Here is a 21,004-nt window from a genome sequence, read left to right on the forward strand (position 1 = left end):
ACGCCGGCTGCGCCCGCACCGCTCCGCCGCAGGCCCCTATCGACGGGGCAGCGCCGCCAGCCGCGTTCGGACCCGCCAGGACAGCGGACGGCGCCGCGCCGAGGCCGAGGGTCGCGGGGCCGCGACCCCCAAGGCGTGAGGAGCGAGAAGCGAGAGGACGCCGGCGGGAGGGCGCGAAGCGGAGCCGCGTCCCACCACCCACCTCGCAGCAGCGCCGCCGCCCCGCGGCCATTCCGCTTCCTGCCCCCGCCGCCAGGCTGCAGGCTGCAAGCTCCCCGCTCGTCGCCCCCCTCTCGCAGCGCCGCCGCCGCCACCGCGCGCCCACTTCCGGCCCCGGCCCCCACCGCTGGAGCGCAGCAGGGGCGGGGAGAGGGGCGGGGCTTCGCTGTAAGGAGATGGGCGGGGCGCGCCCGGACACCGCCTCACCTGCGCCCCTCTGGATGGCTGCTGGCTCACGGGCGCTCCGCACGAACGCTCCTGCGTGCCATTCAGTAGCTCCCAGTCAGCGGGTACCGCCTCAAATAATCCGGTCCCATTTACTAAGGAGACTTCGTACACTAAGTTCCAAACAATACAAAACACCTGATTAAACACAGAAGACGAGTGAAAAGCATCCACTTAGAACCTACCACATCAGAGAATCATCACGAAGAAAACGTGAGTTGATCTGTTCAGCATGAGTCCAAGGCAGCTATCTTATCTGGCAATTTCAACCAGACCATGACAATTCGATATAGTAAGTGCACCATGACATCATTTGCCACTGGGGCAAATAGGAACCACAGAAGTAGCAAAAAGGAAGATGATTTGGTCCCTCCTGTTGACTACTGCAGACTTTCAGACCATCTCCATGCCTGTTTACCAGAGGATCTTCTGAGGCATTCCTTGGGAAATTAATAGGAATTTTTCCACGTACTTAGCATGTATTTTAAAATTTCAGCTCAACCTTCTTAGCGATCCTTTATTCAATATATTTACACATTCTTAGGGTACTTCTCATGAAGCAGCCACTAATTTTCTACAGACAAACTGAATACACCGTTCTCTTGTTTACACTCCTTAAACTGAAGAGCAACCCCAATGCCAGCACTGTTGGCCCCGCTTCCACAGCTCCTATGACAGCTACACCACATGCACAGTTGTGCTCCAGAAGCCACACCAGCCAGCCCTCAGAAACAGCCGTCCAACATCAGATGGCAAGCAGCATTCCCCACAGCTTAGCTTTTAGTGATGGGGAGGGAAAACAGTTCTGCTTCCAGAGAGAGAACTGCCTGGCCCTGGGAGCCTGGCTTCTAGGAAGAAGGACGCTACCCCCAGCTGAGTCAATACAGGGAACAATGGCATAGCCTGCAGACTGCCTTCTCACTGGGTAATTACAGACTGCACATCACCGCATGAGAGCGCGACGTCAGCTTGAAAGTATTTCTTACACAGGAAGTTACTAATATGTGGCTGTACACACAATGCACAAGGTGCACGTCCCAGCAGTCTCACTATCTTGTTACTATATATGTTTTCTGATACACTGTTCCAGTGTCATAGTTGGCCTGGGAGTTTTCAGGAAACGCTTAGTGACCATAACATCTGGTACAGAAGAAAGCAGTAAAAAAAAATCAATATAATGTTACTGACATTCTTACTGATATTTAAATGATATACTACAGGCAGAATAAACATGAGGACATTTGTTCAAATGTTTGGAGAATAAGTGCTGTGCTCACTGCCCTTCATACTCAGACTTCACAAAAGAACTCCGATGTAACACATGCAAAAAGCAAATCACCTTGTGTAAATAACCAGACCAATGCTGAGATTAACTGGCAATCTCATAAACTGCAGCTGGCAGATGCCTTTTAAAACAATTTCTAGGATAAAGAAGTTTTATGTGTATCCAGATTAAAAGGCCAACTACATGCAATGAAAACATAAACAAATGCTTTGGCAAAGACAACATATGGAAGTACAAACATCTTTCAAAAGAAAGTTGCCTTCGTTTTCATCTCAGCCTGAAACACATTTACGTAAGCCTCCCAAATTTAACAGATGAATGCCTCAATATAACTACTGGAATTCCTACTTGCCCTTCACTAATTGGAAGCAATAAACTTGGTGTCTATTGTTAGAGCATCCTTTCTGAGAATGAGAAGTTGTTAGTAGAAGCATGGGAATTTTAAAAGGACAAATGAGCTTCCTCTGCAAATAGGAAGAGCGTATCCCAGCAAGGAAAAAAATCTCTTAGCAGATTGCATTTTGCATACCAGAACATGCTGCTTACTTTATGCACATCTATTCCAAGGAAATTCCCAAATGTTTGTTCATCAGGGTGGGAATGCAGCATGAAGTTCACCCGCATCCTGTTGCACGCTCTCGTTAGCACAGACCACATCAGGGCTTCTCACTGCCTCCCAGAGCAGTCTAGGGCAATGGCACTGCACAGCTCACAGCTGCATTTCAGCCCTACACTCCATCCCAAAGCACTCAGCTTCAACACCACAGTCCCCATGCAAGTCAAGGAAACCCTGGGCAGTTGTCACAGGTGGCAAACTGTAGCTTTTCTTGGGTCTGTGGTTCTGAAAAGCCTCATGGCCTGTGACTTGTAAGGACAGAGTAGTTTATGAACTTAGGTTTGAAAGAAAAAGGCACATCCATGAAATACCCTAACTCAAACCATGCAGGAATTGAAAATTATTCATCTAGATTTCTTGAAAAGCAGCCTAACATTAGAGTCATAAAGCTACGGCATCAGGTGATGTGTGAATTCAAAGCTAAACAATATAATCTTTAATCATTTTTTCATTAATGATGCAAACAAATAAATTGTTTTAAAATATACTTAGAAACTATTAGCTTGAACAGCTACAGCAATCTACCAGTTTCCAGTAATCAAGACAGCTAAAGTTCTAACATCACCAAGGTGACTACAGCTCTTAAAGGCAACAAGTTTCAACCACTACTTGTGGAATCTTCGGTAGTTTTTAATCAAAATTTTAGCTGTAATTTTTTTTTTTTTTTTGTCTGTATGCTTTTTTCTCTTCTCTAAAACCAGCAGAGGGAGACAGGTTCTTTTCTACTCCTAAAGAAAGGAAAACACATTTTCTGTGAAAACATACCTTCTGAGCATTCAGCATGATTTCCTACATTAGTCTCACAAAGCTTTTTCTTGGCAATTTTGGACTTTGTTATCAATCCTCATTTTGCTTGCTCTGTTTATTCAAGCTTAAACACCTACTACTTACTGTTGAATTAACACTTCCAGATGCAAGTTACCAATATTTACTTGTGGAGATCTTCCAGTGAGAAACAGGATATCAGTGTTGGTAATGAAAGAAAAAACAACTTTGGCCATTGTTATGTTTTTATTGTTTCACTGTTATGCAACAGCTCCAGGTTTTCACTCTGCAGGTCCACATACAGCTTCCAAAAGCCACAAAATTATTTCAGCTACATACACGAGTTACATTTAAGATCAAACAACATTCTCATCTGCAATCAGAAAAAAACATGCTAAAAATTTCTAGCAGAAGGACAATCTTCAGATAACTTCTTTGGAAATAGGTCCTGTTTCAGTAAGTGAAGATTTAGGTACAAGCAGCCAAAATACTATTGCTATTTACACTATTTAACATGGAAAATTTGTTAAGTCCCATACAATTTAAACATCTCTACAGCAGTGGGTCAGGGCAGGCATTTCGAATTCCTAGAAAACAAGTTCATATTTACACAATTTTTAAGGGAATTATATCCAGAAGAGCTGCTGGACCAGGGAATTGAAGAACAGAAGATTCCCTAAACTTCACTACCATCTCCACTGCTAATATTTTGTGATTTTATTTTACATAGAGAAGAAATTATACGAAATTATACGGTTTTGGATAGGAATGACTGATCAACTGTACATATGCACAACTGGTATCATTTGAAAGCTTTAAATAGAAATAAGCTTCTGAACCTTCTTAAAATGGAGTGCAGGTTACAAAACACATGCAGAATCTGTGACAATGCTGCAACATGCTCTGCAGGTACCATGGGATAGTTTACAGTATACAATGGCAAGGACAATTAATGTAAGCATGACGCCAGAATAACCTGAGGGCAAAACTGTGGACAACAGGATGCATACCTGGGAACAGCTACCAGTCCTTGAGTAAAGGTAATAGAGGTAATTGGGAAGACTTGTGGCAAATCAGGTATTTAAAATCCCAATTACAGCAAGTCATGCTTAATCAGATATCCGAAGACAGAGGATGATAAAGCTTCATACCAACTACTTGCTAGAACTGCCCTGTGTCAAAGAATTAAAAGAAAATAAAATCAGCAACAGATGTAGAAATTCTACAGCATGAGACTTCCAGTGATCTCTGGCAGATTATCACGAGAAATGCTACTCTTGTCTTCCTCCAGCTGCCCAAACCCTGACACAAGCTAACTGCATGAGGCTCCCTGTAGTAACCCCACGTTCATTATTAACACGACTTCACAGTTCTTTAAAGCATTGTAAGTGAAATATTCTACCCTTAGGAAAGAATGAACAATTGTTTTTGTCATAGACTTGTTCATAATCACACAGCGTATAACACTGAAGAAACTGCCGTATCAAAGGCATTCAGTGAGCTCAGCTTTCACATTTCTGTCCAAGTCTGATTCTGTTATGGGCTTGGCTCTTAATCATTGTATTTCGGTGTATGATTTTTTTTGTAGTTTCCACAGGGGAAGTTAAGTTCACAATGTGCTTCCTGGAGGACATCAGTAAAACTGGTTACCAGGTTAAAGCTCAATGATTCAAACTCAAGATTTTATCTAATGGATGCTGGAAGCAGTGGAAGTAATTCAAATTGCTCGAAATCATTGCCAAGGTGCTTTAGTTGGTAAATAGCATCTCATGCTTAGGAATGATGGTTATGTAAGAGTAGGGTACTGCATACAAGAGTACACATTATTTAGTACATATGCACATTATTACTGCTTGCATTTGTTGCTTACATTAACGCACAGAAAGGCATCCATGCATCCAAAGGACAAAACTGAATATTGTTTTAATGAAACTGATCTCTGAGTTCAGTGGAAGACTTTTTAGATAGGACAGCAGTAGTTAGCACCCAGCAGACAAGTGAACAGTATTAATACACACTGCAACTCACCTGAACAACTTAAGACAGAGTGTGCATGTGGGAGAAGAAAGTGTGTGTTTATGAATTTTTATGAATTCACCCGCTCACTGAGAACTTCAAGGACTGCTCACCAGCATACCACACCCAGTCTCATTATTAACTCTGTCTTCATAGATGCTCCTCACCTGTCAGAATAATCCTGCTAAATCTACAAGGAATCTTATCAGGACCAGGTTTATCTGGATGAGGAGCTATAAGATATGGTTTAGTAGCTTGTGGTAGCAATGGTAATGGGTGGACAGTTGTACTAGATGACCCTGTAGGACCTTTCCAACCTTCTGATTCTATGAACCCAAGCATGGGTGTACAGAACACATTATGAAAAAAATTCATCTTCCAAGAAGTCAGTTGGAGAAATCACCTGGTCATCAAGTCTCAGGATCTACAGTCACTCCTCTACAATGTGACACACCAGGTCATTAAAAAAAAATACAGCATTCATCCTAATTAAGAGCAGTACTTGAGCAGTACTGAAGCACTTGCAAACCTAGTATTAGCATTAAGAAAACTACTTATTTTCTAAGTATAAATGTAATACTAATTTCTAAATAGCAATAGACCTTTCCTTGAGAAACACACTGAAGAGTAGCTGAAGGATATGAACGAGAACACAGATAAGAGTATGGCATTTCAGTGTAGTGGCAAAGACTAATTCTGACTACAATACCTTATATGCTACAGTGCAGCAAGTGTTCAAGTTAATGCTTGTGTTTGGTGAAAGTATGGAGCAGTCCAAGTGGTTTTCCATTAAAACAGAAAATCCTTTTGCTTTAAAACAAATACTGCTTCCAATAGAATATTTCCATTAGAATGCCTGCTCCATAGAGTAGAAATTCTTCATCATGCCAGGAGTAACATTACTGCAGAATTAATGCAAAAAAAATCAAGATTATGCTTATGTTTTTCCTTTACTCTCATTTGCAGAAGAGCCTGAAAAGAATAAAATCACCTTTGCGTTAGTCCTCTAGAATCAATTGGTGAATCTACCTGCAGCATTTTGGCACCCCCTAAAGGTACCAGGCTGAATCTTTGACCTGTGAGAGACTATTAAAATGCCAACCTAATTAACAGCTAGGTTCTCCAGCTATTTGTTTACACTCTGTTAGCGAAGCCATTCTGTTTTTCCTAGTTTCATTAATTAGGAACAAGTCCAACTATGGTCCTCAAATTATTATTATTTTTCTTAACCTCCTACTTGATATTAAAAGCCCTCCAAAATCTGCAAGGTCTAAGTGAGAAAAGTCATTTTTTCCTTCTAGAAACAAGTAGCCTTTCTAGATTTGAAATTTAAATTAAGACTAACATGCCCAGAGAAGCTGTAAGTGCCCTCTCCCTGGAGATGCCCAAGACCAGGTTGGAGGGGGTCCTGGACAGCCTGATGTAGTGATTGGCAACCATCCCATGGCAGTGGAATAAGAACTGGATGGGCTTTAAGGTCCCTCCCAGCCCAAGTCATTCTATGATTACAGAACAGCCATGTCATGTGGTGAAGTATTACACATTTATTTGCTGCTACTACACTTTCTAAAGCAGCAGAAAATACGCAGTACTGATGATCACCGATCTTTCTCTGGTTAAAAGAAACTTTAATACTTTCTTCTAAAGTCAAATAGAAGTGGATTTTTTTTCAAGCCCCAAAATACAAAAAAAAAACATAGAAGCTATCATCTTCCTAGGCTCCTAGAGAACTCCCAAGATGGCTTCGATTATGCATACAGTATTTTCTTGCAGCTTCCACTGAAGCGCTAGGACACAGATTTGAAAGGGTTTTGTTGCTGTCCTGAAATTATTGCTATCACAGAACCCACATTTTGGAATAGTCAGGCTAAAATCCTACTCTCAATTCTGTATTTTTCCTTAATACCACAGTTTCATGAGTTCTGTAGTCATCACACAACATTCTAAGGAAAATGGCAGATAGCCTGACAGCTGTAGAGGGCTTACATTGAAAGCAGTTAAGGATCCTACTTTAATCTGGTTTTAATGGAAAATAAGCTTCACACATTTTCTATTTGCACTAAAATGAACAGGGTTATCGCACTGCTAACTAAGACTACCTGGAAGTCTGGAATCAGTTACATGCAATCTCAAAAATCATTGTATTGCTTTCAGAGAAGGGAGGAAAAAAAAAAAACAAAGTACTAGAGCAAAAAAACTGAAACTGTTTCTGTGACAACACATATTAGAAAGTAGTTTGTTAATATTACATGTACATGTGTGCTAGCACCTCTGCAAATAAAGGACTTGAAAGACAGACATTGCTTGCCTAATGGCAAAAAGCAGACAGATGTGATGACAGAGGTGGAGCTTGTATCGAAAGCTTTTCTTTTTTTATTAAACCCATGCTTAAGCTGCATGTCACTCTGTAACCATTAAGCACTGGGAATAAAAGCTTTGGGCTACTGCTATAAATTAGGATTTACAAAGATCTAGTATTGGCTTCGAAAATCCCCAAGCAATTAAATAACCCGATGGTGGGTAGTACTAACCTTTTGTGATATCAAAGTCAAAACATTTTAATGCATAGAAGACATCAATTCTTGCCTAAAACTTGAGTCTTACTGGAACTCTATGTTTGCAGTCATTATTAAAAAGGCAGCTTGAAAGAATGTTCCTTTCAAAGTATTTGCAGGGCCTGCGTGTGTTCTTTTGCACAAGTAGTTTTGAGGAGAGGCTGAGAGAAGCTAGATATGAAAAGGTTTTGTTGCTAGGTAAGCCTGCTGGTCCTACAGTAACGAGGCAACTAAACTTGAACAATCTCCTAGATGAAGTCATACAACTGCGACACGTGATTGCCAAAAAAGCTCTGATAACACAGCAGATGCCACTTGTTCAGGCAAACCAGTTTGTCTTGCTAACAAAAGCTTTTACACTGCATGTTACATTTTAGTTGGTGGAGGGCACAGCATATGGAAGGGCAGTGCTGTGAGAATTAGGCCAGAAAAAGTAACAAAGGAAGTAAACCCCAGAACTGTCACTGAATTCTACTCCATTTCATAGGTCAGCATGTCTCACAAACATTCCTATCAGTTCTACCCTTCACAAGTGTAAACATTTCCAGTAGTTGCAACAGTTTCCATGAAGACAGACAGCATTAGCTATCTTTATTCCAACATCAATACCAGAAAAGTAAGCAGCCCTTAACTGACCTTTCTAGGAAGCTCTTAAGCATTGGGTCACAGTGCAATTCTCTGTCTTAAACTGTATCCACCAACTGGGAATAAAGTTTCTAGTTTCTTGTTTCCCAGTGTGGTGCTTGGTCCACAATGTAGAATAACTGCTTCAGAAGTTAGGAAACTCTTGGCTTGACTGTCACCTATCTCACACAATAAATATGAATAGCAACTACTGTAAAATATTTTGTATTTAAACCGTAAGCAGAAATAATGTCTAAGTCATAACAGCATGATGGCTACTTAGTTGCATAATTGATTTGCTATTAGTCTTCCAACAATTAGTTGAAAGAACGTGTAGTAACTCTGGTTTTCTATCCACAGAATGTTTTCCATACCCTTTCCTTCCAAATGCCCATCTGCAACCCACCTGGGTCACAGAACTTTTCATCCAATCTGATATATTCAATAAAATGACCAGTTTGATGCCAAAGGCAGTGTCTGTACAGGCTGTGCCTTCTGAAATAAAGATCAACCCATACAAAGAAATGCCATACTGGTCTGTCCTTCTGCCTGCTCCAGGATATGTAGCTTTTTTTTTTTTTTTTTTCTTTTTTTTTTTTTGAGTAAGAACATTATGATTTATTTTCATTCATCTACAGTAAGTACAAGTCTTCATCTTCATTTTCTAAACATACAGCTTGGCAGAAAAAATAATTACATACCATGCTTTTTCAAATATTCTCACCCAGTCAGATTTTTATGAGTACTTTTTAAGGCAAGAAAAATATCTGTAGTGCAGCATTATACGTGTTGGAATTGACAAAGAATAAAGACTGACAGTTGATGAAGTACAACCTAAGAGAGGTAAAGAGTGAAACTACTTTTAAAATATTTGTGTGTTTAGCTAGAGTTTATGCACATCAATGAAAAACACTCTGCCACACCTTCTGCAAAAATCCCTTTTTAAAGTTTCATCAGAGAAAGAAGTTGGATTGGTTTCCCTTTCTATAACCAAGTCACTGCTGCCACATATTATTCACACTTCTTGCTCATAATACTGCTACTGAAGAGCTAGCATTTCATTTCTAATGCAGACAAAATGTTTCCTGATGGATTCAAACCAACACAGGATGGAGCAAACCATATCCTCCCCTTCAAATTTCCTCAGCAAGTTTTTCAGGAACAAGATAATGCAGAGGCCCAGCAAGGACACCAACAACACTTTTTGCTAAAGCATGTTCATTTTTTTCCCCAGTGTGAGGAAGCATACAGTTACAGTTTAATTCATTGTTATGATGAGAACACCAATTCATTTCTTTCAACTCCCAAAACCACAGAACAGTGCTGACAAACATGCACGTCAATTTCCAGGGTAGCCAGAAGAAACAACAGACAAAAAGGGGCTTGCTTTATGGTATGGAATGCCTGGAAAAATTAAGGAAGCAGCCAGGAGACCACAAATACTCCTATTATGGTTTCAGAGGAAGATTGAGTCTTCAGCTCATTCCCAGTGGAATAACAGCAGGTAAAAAACAAATAGGCTGCAAACACAGAGGACTGGGGAGTGGGAACCGCTTCTGCACAAGCCTGGCTGCAGCATACAAAAATGAAAGGTGGCAAATTCTGGTTTAAATCCTCAGCTTCCTTACTCCCTGAAAAACACTCTTAATGCAGACTTTCACCTGCATGCTAGCTCACACTTGTGCGTGCTTCCATTCACTGCTCATGAGCGTGCACTCACACTGATCCCTCTTTACATTCACACACAGCTCCCACGTGTCCATTTGCAGACACACACTCAGTCCTGCTACCATACGCACATGCACACACAACTAACACAACTGCACCTCCTCGCACTCAGAGGTGCTTCTCCCCCTCTTTTGGGATTTTCTTACTAAAGCAACTGCTCATTCTTCAGCTAAGCATTTTGTATGCTTAACAACAACCTGAAGTTCTGCCAATGGCACTTTTTATTTTGCTTGTACTTCAATACATCAGGGTCTAAACACCGTTAATTTAAAAGCTGAATAGAAAATGAAGACCTTCGGTTTGCATGATTCATAATGCAATGTAATAGAACTTTCCACCTGTAAGAGTAGAACTGTACTTTGCACAAAACACGTAGGAAAGTGAACAGTGTGTGCTGAACTTTAATCTCAGACACATTAGACCCTACCACATCTTTCTCAACAAAGCAGTTAAAAAGCTTATACTTTAACTCTGATTTACCACCCAGTCCCTACGGCAGGATAATTTCACAGAGCAGACATGTCAAACCAGCAAAACACTCATAGCACATACTTTAGAATCTGTCACCCAATCGTTTATTTGATGGCCTTTTTTCTTGTATTATGAGAAACTGTGAACGTGTCTATGTAACTACAGCATGCCCTTCATTACACAGGATCAGACCTGCAAGCCTTATTTCAGATTCTGTGACATGAAAGAAGTAAATATCAAGGACAGACTTTTTAAAAAATGCATACTGTAATCTTGCAAATATCTGGAAGGCATTCAGCTGTTGCCTGATCCTCAGGTGCTACTCATCTCTACTATGCCTGTATTATATGAACTACAGATGATTTGAAAGTTTAAGAATGCACCAAGAATTAAAAAAATAGATTTTCTGGTGATGGGAAATTTATACCACTTCTTAGACTGGTACGAGATGCATATTTTGCATATGCTTAACTACAATAAATTTGTTCTATTTTCTAGCGTTTCCGTTAAAGGAAACCAGAAGCCCCAGAAGAGCTGTAAATGACACACTTCTTTCTGCAACCACAGCAGCCTACCTTTGACTTCTTGTTTCTATTGCTATTCATTATTATCTCATCTCATTTCCAAGCCACCCTCTATTCTGTTGTGAGCAGCAAAATAACTTGCATTACCTCAGATGTCTTACCTCCTTAAGCAAGATACCATTCCTCTTCTGTCTTCTTCACAGTTTTCTTACATCACCATAGGACGGAAGCTATCCTCACGCACTGTACTAGTATTCATGTTTTTTCCTCTACTTTTAAAGAAATTAGACTTATTTTTTGCCTCCAAACTTAGCTCCCTTCCTCAGTTTACTCTGTTCTTTTCTTCAGAATATGTGACAGGTCTTGCCTCAGTCCTACGCATAAATATTTTGGAGACAAGTCTGTAACCATTTCTCTGATCACATTGCACTGCAGTACCATGCATTTTTATCAGGTTTTAGTTAATGTGTTTGTAGATAATCTTCCTCTACAACATAAAAGCTGTCTCTTTTTTTAATTAGTATGATGGTAAAATAGTGAAGGAAGCCATTTTTCTCTTACTCCTAACCCATAAGCCCTGAGTCACTGACTGACTTGTTTAGAAATACATCTTCTATAATTTTGATAGAAATGCAAGGGGATACTCAGAAGTATGCATGGACCTAAACAAACGCTTACAAGTTTTGCTGTACCAAGGCACGAATGTTGTCTGTTCCCAGATAAAGTCATTTGACCAGCAAGTTTCTGTGCAAGAGTTACTGGATTTAAAACAGATGCATCTAATTAAGCATTTATAAAACACATCCAATTACAACAGTAGCCTCAAGAATCAGACTAATATTATTTTTGTTCTAGAGTAGACCCATATTACAATTCAGTAAATAAAATTGTATATTATGAAAATATTTATTTATCCTCCTCCTTTCCAACTCTACATTCATAGAACTTTCCTTTACACTTACAATACAGAAACAGACAAAATCTTACATTTTTCATTTTAAACTCTAAAAGCCAGTCTAAAAGTGAATATATTGCACAACAAAATCCGCAGCAGAAGGACAACTCAGCACAAGCCCAAGAATGGACAGGCAGAAGATGACATAACATAGGATGGGCGCAGACTTACAAAATTCCATAAAGATGTCTAATTCTGTGCCTGAGCTGTTCAGCACCTAAAATAAAGGGGTCCTAGAGTTCCTGGTCCTGATAAATACTTACAGTAATAAGGATAACTCATCTTTATTGTATTTTTTTTTTTTTCCTTAGTGCTAGAGGATGGATTTTGTCCCCACCTCTCCAAATTAACTAGTCTAACAAAATGCTCCTCAGGAGATGCAATAAATACATTATTGATGCATGCAATTTAGTGATAACACCAAAGCAGGTTGAAGAGGCCTCTAATGACTAACCAGAACAACTCACCTAGTAATTTGTTCCAATTAATCACATGACATAACCAGAAGCAGATCCACCAAGACCAAACTGCAGGCACTCCCAGCCACCAGATAGGCACACATCCCACCCCCTGGCTGCAGTCAAACCACCAGATGGGCCACTGATTATGGGAAGGGGCATTGGCACAGCACCAGATAGTCAAGGATCTACTCCACCCAGAAATTCTCCACCCTTCAGTTAAAACAGTCTGAAATGAAGTAGCTGTAGTATGTGCAGAAAACAAAGTTACAGTACTTACCAGCTGGTCAGAGAAAGCTGGAACACAACCCTGAAGTAGTAAAATCAGTGATGGAAATCTTCTCGATACCAAGCAGCAGCAAGGCTTACAACAGCATAGGACCTGAGAGAAGATAGATACGATAACAACTTTCAGCTGTTGGTTATTTATTTCTAGAACTACAAGACCTGTTGCTTGCTTTTTTTTTTTCTACTACGGAGAGCAGAGATCTTAAAATGTGTTTCAGAACAGTTGTCATGATGGAGGGGCTTTTCTTAAAAGGCAACAACTTAGAAATACCCCTTCAACCCAGGCTGGAAGATCTCCTTCCAGTCGCTGCTTTTGAGTTGCCCTCTCCAAAGTCTTATGTTCTACATTTTATTTGGCTTGTAGTAGCCAAAATTAATACACAAAGCAACTGCAGTTCTAGAATAGAAAGATTTGTCAGTAAATTCATCTCAGTTATATTGTAAATAATAAATGAAATCCACATACTATCTACTAGTGAGAATACCAACATATGGTGCAACAACAAAAGATCTGGCACATTTTGAGGCAAATATTCCTCCCTGCCTAAGGGAAAGGCAGACTAAGAAATTATATATAAAAAACAGCTCATTTTGATTTGTGAAGCACTGGTTACAGCCTGAAGCTCACTGAGTTTTCATTTAGGAACCCTGCTAAAATAAGGCTTACATTTTACTGAGGAAATTCGTACCATGGCTTAAATGTAAGGAAGTAATTTTGTTGAAAGTCTAACCTTGTAACAACAGGAGCCAACCCACCAGAATATATAACTCTTGTATAGAACAGTGTCCAGAAAGTCAAAATATGACCCTAACTGACAAATTAGTAAAGATAAAGCATTTCCAACTATTTACATACACAGATAAACCTGCATAGCATTTACCAGGGAGGATGTGAGCTGTACTTATTCAAACTGAGGAAAAATTCCAGGCCTAAGTACAAAAGAAAAAGAAAATGTTTTGCCCATACACTAAGCTAACAGAAACCTCACACAACTTTTCTGAAATCAGTGCCTGCTCAAGCAAATAAGAGGCACAGCAGAGTCTCAGCAGCAGATTGATTGCATTCTTGCCTGCCATTTTCGTATGAAATCCACAGCCTCCCTACACTGGACAAATTAGGTACTTAACCACAACATTCTTAAATTTACCATTACTGTTTCATTTCCATGTCAAGTCTGTGGTTACATGTATTAAATTCATTGCTGTTGAGAAACAGAAAATTAACTCAGCAGCCTCACTTCAGTGGCTGGCAGGTACTTGTACACATCACAGAAAACCACATGCTGTGCTAGCTAAGCATGACTATTTCAATAACATCATTACTGTGGTCAGAGAAGCACGGAAAATAAGTTTGTTTTCTCCCCTTCATTTCTGGTTGTGTTTTCCTAACTCAACTGAAAAAGCACTCTATGCCTATAACATGGCTACTGTCACTACTGTTGCTTCCAGCACACAGACTGTGTGGTGAAATTAAGTAGCATCAACACTTGCTTAAGACAGCTTTGGTATTACCAGCTGGCTGTGGTTAAAACAGAAGCTAACAGAAGCAGTTGGCCTTTCTACCCACTTTGAAGAAATAATATTTGCCACTGTTAATGGCAAAAGAAGCATCTGTCTCTACATTTCACAGAGCAGAGACACAGAAGAGAAAGTCTTAGGAGTGAGAGCTTAGGGCTCTCACATCAGAGATATGTGACTACCTAATTCTCTGCTCTGCTGATACAAGTCTAAATATCAGTAACCTTCTATTAAATAAAATAATAAATAAGCACACTAGTATCCAGGAACCCTCTTCATATTCTACCCATTTACTTTAACATAATGCAGATAAACATAGCAATGATAGCCTACAACAGTCTTCCTACTCTGCCATGCTACATTTAAGAAAACATTTCTCAATATCAGATTAAATTAACTGCCTCCTTTGCAATACTGAAATCCTAAGCAGTTCTCAAACCTTGCAACTTCCTGCATGTTGAAACTGAAATAACAGTTAAGAATCTAAAAAGCATATTCTAAACCAAACAGCTTTAGAAGCTAAGGGAACAGAGTCAGTAGAAATCTGAGCTAAAGGGACCCAAAAATCCCCCACAGAAATACAGGAATTAAGCGTGGGGGGGAAAAGCAATAGCTGGAAAAAGAAGTATCGATTGTAATATTTATCACCATCTTGTAAGTCATAATAGAAGATAGCAGTAAATAGAAATAAAACAGGAGCACATAATATAACATGCTTGGACAACGCATTAAAGTGAGTGTATTTTAATCTGTGAGCATACACCAAGATGCACTTGCCTGTATTCCAGGGCATCTCACAAACTGATCAGGTCAGTAGCAATAGGAACACTGCCTGGGCACCCTGATTGTTTAAAGGCTGTTTGTGTAAGTTGCCCACAGATATTTTAATCTCAAGAACTCCAGATCAGCTCAGCATAGAGCAACACAAGAGAAAATTGTGCTGGATGTCCTCTACTACCATCAGATCAAGAGCACACTTCCATAAAGCTTTGCCTTTGATGCCAATATTGGTTCCATCTTTCTCCCTTAATTTCCTTCTTCACTGCTCCCAGCAGAGGCAGAAAAAAAAAAGCAGCATATGTTTTAAACACTCAGCAACAAACTGATTTATCTTGCAAACATCTATTCAAACACAAAACAGTGTGGCAGAGCACTGTGAGGTTAGCTGGAGAGAGACTTGGTGGGAGCTCCTTAGACTGGCACACTTGCTGGGAAAAAGATGCACAGACTTCTTTCTCTTAATCTTCAAAGCAAGCAGAGGGGTAAATTGTGCTCATGTAGCCACATCATGAAAGCCTAGCCGTGCTCTAACATTAAACCAAGCTGCAAAGGCAAGGATGATTGCATTCCCAGCAGGCTAAAGTCACTTGTAGAGAAACATGAGCCAGAACACCAGCCCTTTCCTGCGTGAGCATACAGCAGGAACCGCTCCTGACAGCATGTAGGTGCTGGCACTAGGTTCCAGCCACGCAGTCAGGACAAGTCCCCCTGCCAAGAACTAGTCATATTTGAAAAGTCTGTGACAAGTCCAAAGGAGTGGTCCCAACCAGCTCTCCTTGTGCAACACTCTGGTAAACCACAGAGAACACAGAGCTGCCATCTTGCAGGTTCTTCTTGCGCATATTTTTGGCATGCTTTCAACTAAAAGTATCACTGCATGCTTGCTTCAGCTGCTCCATCAATGAGGTTACTCCGGCTATTGCAATAAGCCACTTGCAATTGCCGAGTGCTCACGTGAATTCACACTCAGTGAATTCCAGCACTTCCACGTCTCAAAAGTCATCTACAAGCTAACAAAGAATGCTGGCTGGCCAACAAACCTGTTTCAGAAGCAAAAAATGCTGTAGAAAAAGACTGAATAGTAACAAACAGTATTTCCTTAGGAGAGGGGAGGCCTGAGCAGCACCAGCCCTACTGCTTTAACAGCTGTCTGCTACCACAGATGCCATTATTACAGTTTACTTTCCCATTTTTCTCCCACACGCTCAAACCAGAAGCTATGATTTCCAAAACCACTCTGGAATTTCAATGCCCACTGCAAGCAAGCACTGAAAACCTGATGGCAGCACAAGTACCTCGCCGGGACCACACAAATCCCTGTATTTTTCTTATCTGCATTAAGTGCTGCAATAAATTCGTCAGAAGTGACTTTCAGATACTCTGTAAGCCAGCAGAGCAGGAACACACTGCACAGCAATACGAGTTCTCCAAGAATTCGTACGCAATGCCTCTGCTCAAAAGCAAGCTGCAGGCTCAAAGAAGTAAAACACGCTGTTGACACAACTAAGATGAAGGTTTATTCCAGAAATTTCAGCCGCTAACTACTCTCTAAAAATAGCTTCTCCTACACACGCTCCGCCCGCGGCTGGACGGCACAGCACTCCCTCACAGAGCGCCCACCAGCGACAGCCTCCTCCCGCCGCCCGGCTCCCACACAGCGCACGAACCCCCAGGCCTAACAGCTACAGCGCCTCCCGCGCAGCGCGAGCCCGCCTCCCGCTGACGCCAGGAGCGCGCGGCCCCGCCTCACGGCGACCGCCACGTACCTCAGCGCCCAGAGTGGCGTCCCGCCTTCCGCGCTATCACGCCGCCGCGCGCGGTGCCGCCCAACCAGAGCCCTCCGCGACGCCCGGGAGGGGGTCAGGGCTGACCAATCGCTGCGCTCCCGGGGGCGGGATCTGTCCCCATGGAAACGAGAGCCCGGGCCGCCGGAACGCCACCGGGCTGCCGCATCGTGACGCGCAGGTCCTCGGCGGGACCCCCGGGAGCTATTCCCTCTCCTCACTTCCACGCGCGGTTTCCATCTGAGAGGCAGCAGCTCCTCTCACGCCACCGGGACGCAAGGTAACATCGCCCTTTCGCTGGCGGGCCTGCGGCGGGCGGGAGGCGCGGAGCGGAGGCCGGGCCGCGGGGCAGCTCCTGTCAGGAGAGCCGCTGGCCGCCGCGCGGGGCCGAGCAGGGCCGCGGGGGGGGGGGGGCCCTCTGCGGCGGGAGGTTAACGGCCGCCACTCCTGTCAGGTTAAAAATAACGGTAACACGGCGGAACGGCGCGCTGAGGCAGGGGCACTGCGACGCCTCCGGGGCTGAAGCAGTGGCGGGGAGGGGGGAGGTGTTGGTCCTCAGGAAGTAACGCGCCGGCAGCCCCGCGGGTGGGCGTGCGAGCGGCGCTCTTCAAAGCAGCGGGGGGAGTTGAGGCGCACCTGGCAGCGGCGCGCCTCGATGGGCGGCATTGCACAACCTCGGGAAAACGGCTGCTTCGTGCCACGGACGGGGATGGTCTCGCTAGAAATGCTTGACGTTGTGCCTGCTACAGTACTACTGGAAGAACTTAGTAAGATTCTGTAGTGCTAGCTCAAAAATAATTCAGATAGTGTGGAATCGTGTTGATAAAGAGGAACGCGAGAAATACCTTCTGTTGTCTGAGTTGTGTTTGCTGTAGAGAAATAAAGCCCGATATTTCTAAGATCAGACCATCACCGCACCAAAACTAGGGCAGCAGGAGCTGAGCTTAGCCTGGAGAGTTGCTGCGTGTTGTTTGGCATCTACTTTTCTCACACGCTGAACGAAAATCCTGTAGGTGACTCAGTATAGAAACACTTCTACCCAGATTCTGCAGTGCCTGTCTCTCTCACCTAACCTGGTGAGCACAGGAGGGCTTTCTACTCCTCAGTCTGGGTAGGAGATTCTTTACTCAGAGGGCTGTGAGGTCCTGGTACAGCTGCCCAAAGAAGCTGTGGGTGCCCCGTCCCTGGAGGTGCTCAAGATGGGGCTGGATGCAGCCCTGGACAGCCTGATCTGTTGGTGGGTGGCAACTCTGCTGACAGCAGGGGGTTGGAGCTCAATGATCTTTAAGACCCATTCCAGTCTAAGCCTTTTCATGACTCTATGAAAAGACACTCAACATTTATTTGAAAGCACCTTTAATTATAACTTTTATAGACCTCTGCTTAAAGCTCAGGAAAGATTTTGAGAAACATTCATGTTTGTGTGAATGCTTAAGATCCACTTATATCTCTTACCATCAGTTGCTGCACACTGATCTTGTAGTCACAGCACAAGATCTGCCATGGACTGAAACTATAAATCTGATTAAATACAATAACTCCTAACTGTGATTCTCTATTTTCCCTTTTATGTGCTGCTATAATCTTTTGGACAGTGGGAATACTTTATTTTATAATTTAAAAAGATAACTATATGTAAGAAGTGATAAGTCTATTGAAAAAAAATTGTTTTGTAGTAGAACTATGTAGATCTCATTCACTTCTAACCAAGTTAATCAACATAAAAAATGGGTGGACAGATGGACGTGACACAACGCTATCCATCAATTAATACTGCCCATTGGTCTTCTTCAAACTTCTATTAGCAATTGTAGGCAAAGGCATCTTCCGTAGGCATCAGGTGTGAATTTGCTTCTGCCTTGATGCTGTAATAGAGGTTGGCAACTGATTATTTTGGTATGTAAAATTATGTTGAGAAAAAAACCCTCAAGAAAATACAAACTAAGCAACAACAACAACAAAGGGTGCCTTCCAACCCTTATGATTCTGTGAAACGATTATTGCTGAATGAGAATAAGGGTGACCTGTCGCATCTTGGCTGCATAGTGATGGCAATAGTGCTAAACCTAAACTTTTGAAGCATATTAAGCCAAGTTAAAAGTTTTATGTCTAAAGCTGCCCCTGTGTGATACATACATGATTTAAATTGGATTTGTGAAAGGGAAGAATGGTAGTTCTAAGTGATAATAAAAAATGTAGAATATTTTAGTATCAACTCAAATGTTGGAAGTGTGAAAATATTGACCCATACTTCTAGTGATATACTGACTAAACAAGCATGCTTTACAAAAGAAAGATAAAATCCTTAACTAATAAGTTGAAAGCCTGTATCAATGTTGCCTTGATACGAACTCCTGTGCAGCAGTGGTGTTTGTTTAATAAAGTCCTTCCCTATTCGTTTGCTCAGCAAGCAGCAGAGATCCTGGGAAGCTCCTGTAAGATACCTAACAGACAGACAGATGCCTTCTGCATAGGGATATTCTTACCTGTAGCTTAAAACACTGCTGAGCATTTAAGACAGATCAAATGAAATTAGGGGCAAAATTCATGTTAATTTTCAACAGGAGTAGTTTTGATTCTTATATGCATGGTTTGACAGTTGGAAAAATGAAATAAAATTGTTAGAACACTTTTACACTTGTAAATATGTCTTCATCATAGGTAATTCAGGAAATGTGTAGTCCATTTTTGTTATTACATTTCTGATACTTTGTGTTCTTTATAAAACAAGAGCGAGATCTTTTGGCACATTTGGATTCCTAAATGTGTAGAAATCCAAGTGAATTAGAAAATGATGGCAGCTATCATTAAGTGGTTGAATATTTTTACATCTGGCTCCATGTTATCACAGAATCACAGAATGGCCGGGGTTGGAAGGGACCTCAAGGATCATGAATCTCCAAACCCCCTGCCACATGCAGGGCCACCAACCTCCCCATTTCATACCAGACCAGGCTGCCCGGGGCCCCATCCAACCTGGCCTTGAACACCTCCAGGGACGGGGCATCCACAACCTCTCTGGGCAGCTGTTCCAGCACCTCACCACTCTCTCTGTAAAGAACTTTCCCCCGACATCCAACCTAAATCTTCCCTCCCTCAACTTCAAACCATTTCCCCTTGTCCTGCAGTTATCAACCCTTTCAAAGAGTTGATTTCCCTCCTGTTTGTAGGCTCCCTTTAAGTACTGAAATGCTGCAGTGAGGTCACCCCGCAGCCTTCTTTTCTCCAGGCTGAACAAGCCCAGCTCCCTCAGCCTGTCTTCTTAGGGGAGGTGCTCCAGTCCCTGATCATCTTTGTGGCTCTCCTCTGGACCCTCTCCAACAGCTCCCTGTCTTTCTTGTACTGGGGGCTCCACACTTGGATGCAGTACTCCAGATGGGGCCTCACAAGAGCAGAGTAGAGGGGGACGATCACCTCCCTGTCCTTGCTGGCTACCCCTCTTCTCATGGAACCCAGGATCCCATTTGCTTTCTGAGATGCAAGGGCACACTGCTGGCTCATGTTAAGCTTTTCATCCATCAGGACCCCCAGGTCCCTCTCTGCAGGGCTGCTCTCAAGGACCGCTCCTTCCAGCCTGTATGGATGCCTGGGATTCCTCCGGCCCAAGTGCAAAACTCTGCACTTGAGTGCAAACCTCATCAGGTTCACCTGGGCCCACCTTTCCAGCCTGTCGACCCTCTGAATGACATCCCTTCCTTCTATCCTATCAACTGCACCACTCAGCTTGGTGTCATCAGCAAACTTGCTGAGGGTGCACTCGATTCCATCACTGATGTCATTGGGAAAGGTGTTAAAGAGCACCGGTCCCAAGACAGACCCCTGGGGGATGCTGCTCATTACCGGCCTGTTAGTTCTAAACTTACTCCTTACTGTTGGCTATATACTGTTTCCTCTCCAAAGAAGAAAAAGGCTACTGAAGTCCTGATGAAGTAAGTGTTTGATAAGATAATTTCTTGTTGTCTAGAGCAAAACATGTACTAGTGGGTGATCCCATAGACTTCTTGAAAGGATTTTTTACTTGAGGTGAGAGTAAAAGCAAACTTTTCCATGCAATACCTGTGTTGCAGGTGGTAGCACACTGGAAATTAGGTTGGTTTTTATGTCAGAAGTGGCAAAATTGCTGTCCTCATTTATACAAAATGGATTTGGATCAGTGAGACTCCACGTTTGCTGGTGCATTTTGTTCTGTGTAT

The 21,004-nt window shown here is 42.3% G+C and overlaps 2 protein-coding genes across 4 annotated transcripts in view; one reads left to right on the forward strand and one right to left on the reverse strand.

The window, feature by feature from the left end:
- PIK3C2A (phosphatidylinositol-4-phosphate 3-kinase catalytic subunit type 2 alpha) overlaps positions 1–12,773 on the reverse strand; it is a 60,990-nt gene extending 48,217 nt beyond the window's left edge. For 2 of the 3 annotated variants that reach the window (XM_042813292.1, XM_042813288.1), the window contains exon 1: positions 203–291. The gene's annotated coding sequence lies outside the window, so the exon portion shown is untranslated. Of the gene's footprint in view, positions 1–202; positions 292–12,721 lie in introns of those variants that run through there. The other variant, XM_042813289.1, reaches the window with a different exon arrangement.
- A 4,160-nt stretch (positions 12,774–16,933) lies between these two features.
- Positions 16,934–21,004, forward strand: part of NUCB2 (nucleobindin 2) — a 29,439-nt gene continuing 25,368 nt past the window's right edge. The window contains exon 1 of the mRNA XM_042813980.1: positions 16,934–17,091. The gene's annotated coding sequence lies outside the window, so the exon portion shown is untranslated. The remainder of the gene's footprint in view (positions 17,092–21,004) is intronic.

This window comes from Centrocercus urophasianus, unplaced genomic scaffold, assembly GCF_019232065.1.
Source record: "Centrocercus urophasianus isolate 14NV4802_14NV808 unplaced genomic scaffold, USGS_Curo_1.0 seq_14, whole genome shotgun sequence".
Lineage (NCBI taxonomy): Eukaryota > Metazoa > Chordata > Aves > Galliformes > Phasianidae > Centrocercus > Centrocercus urophasianus.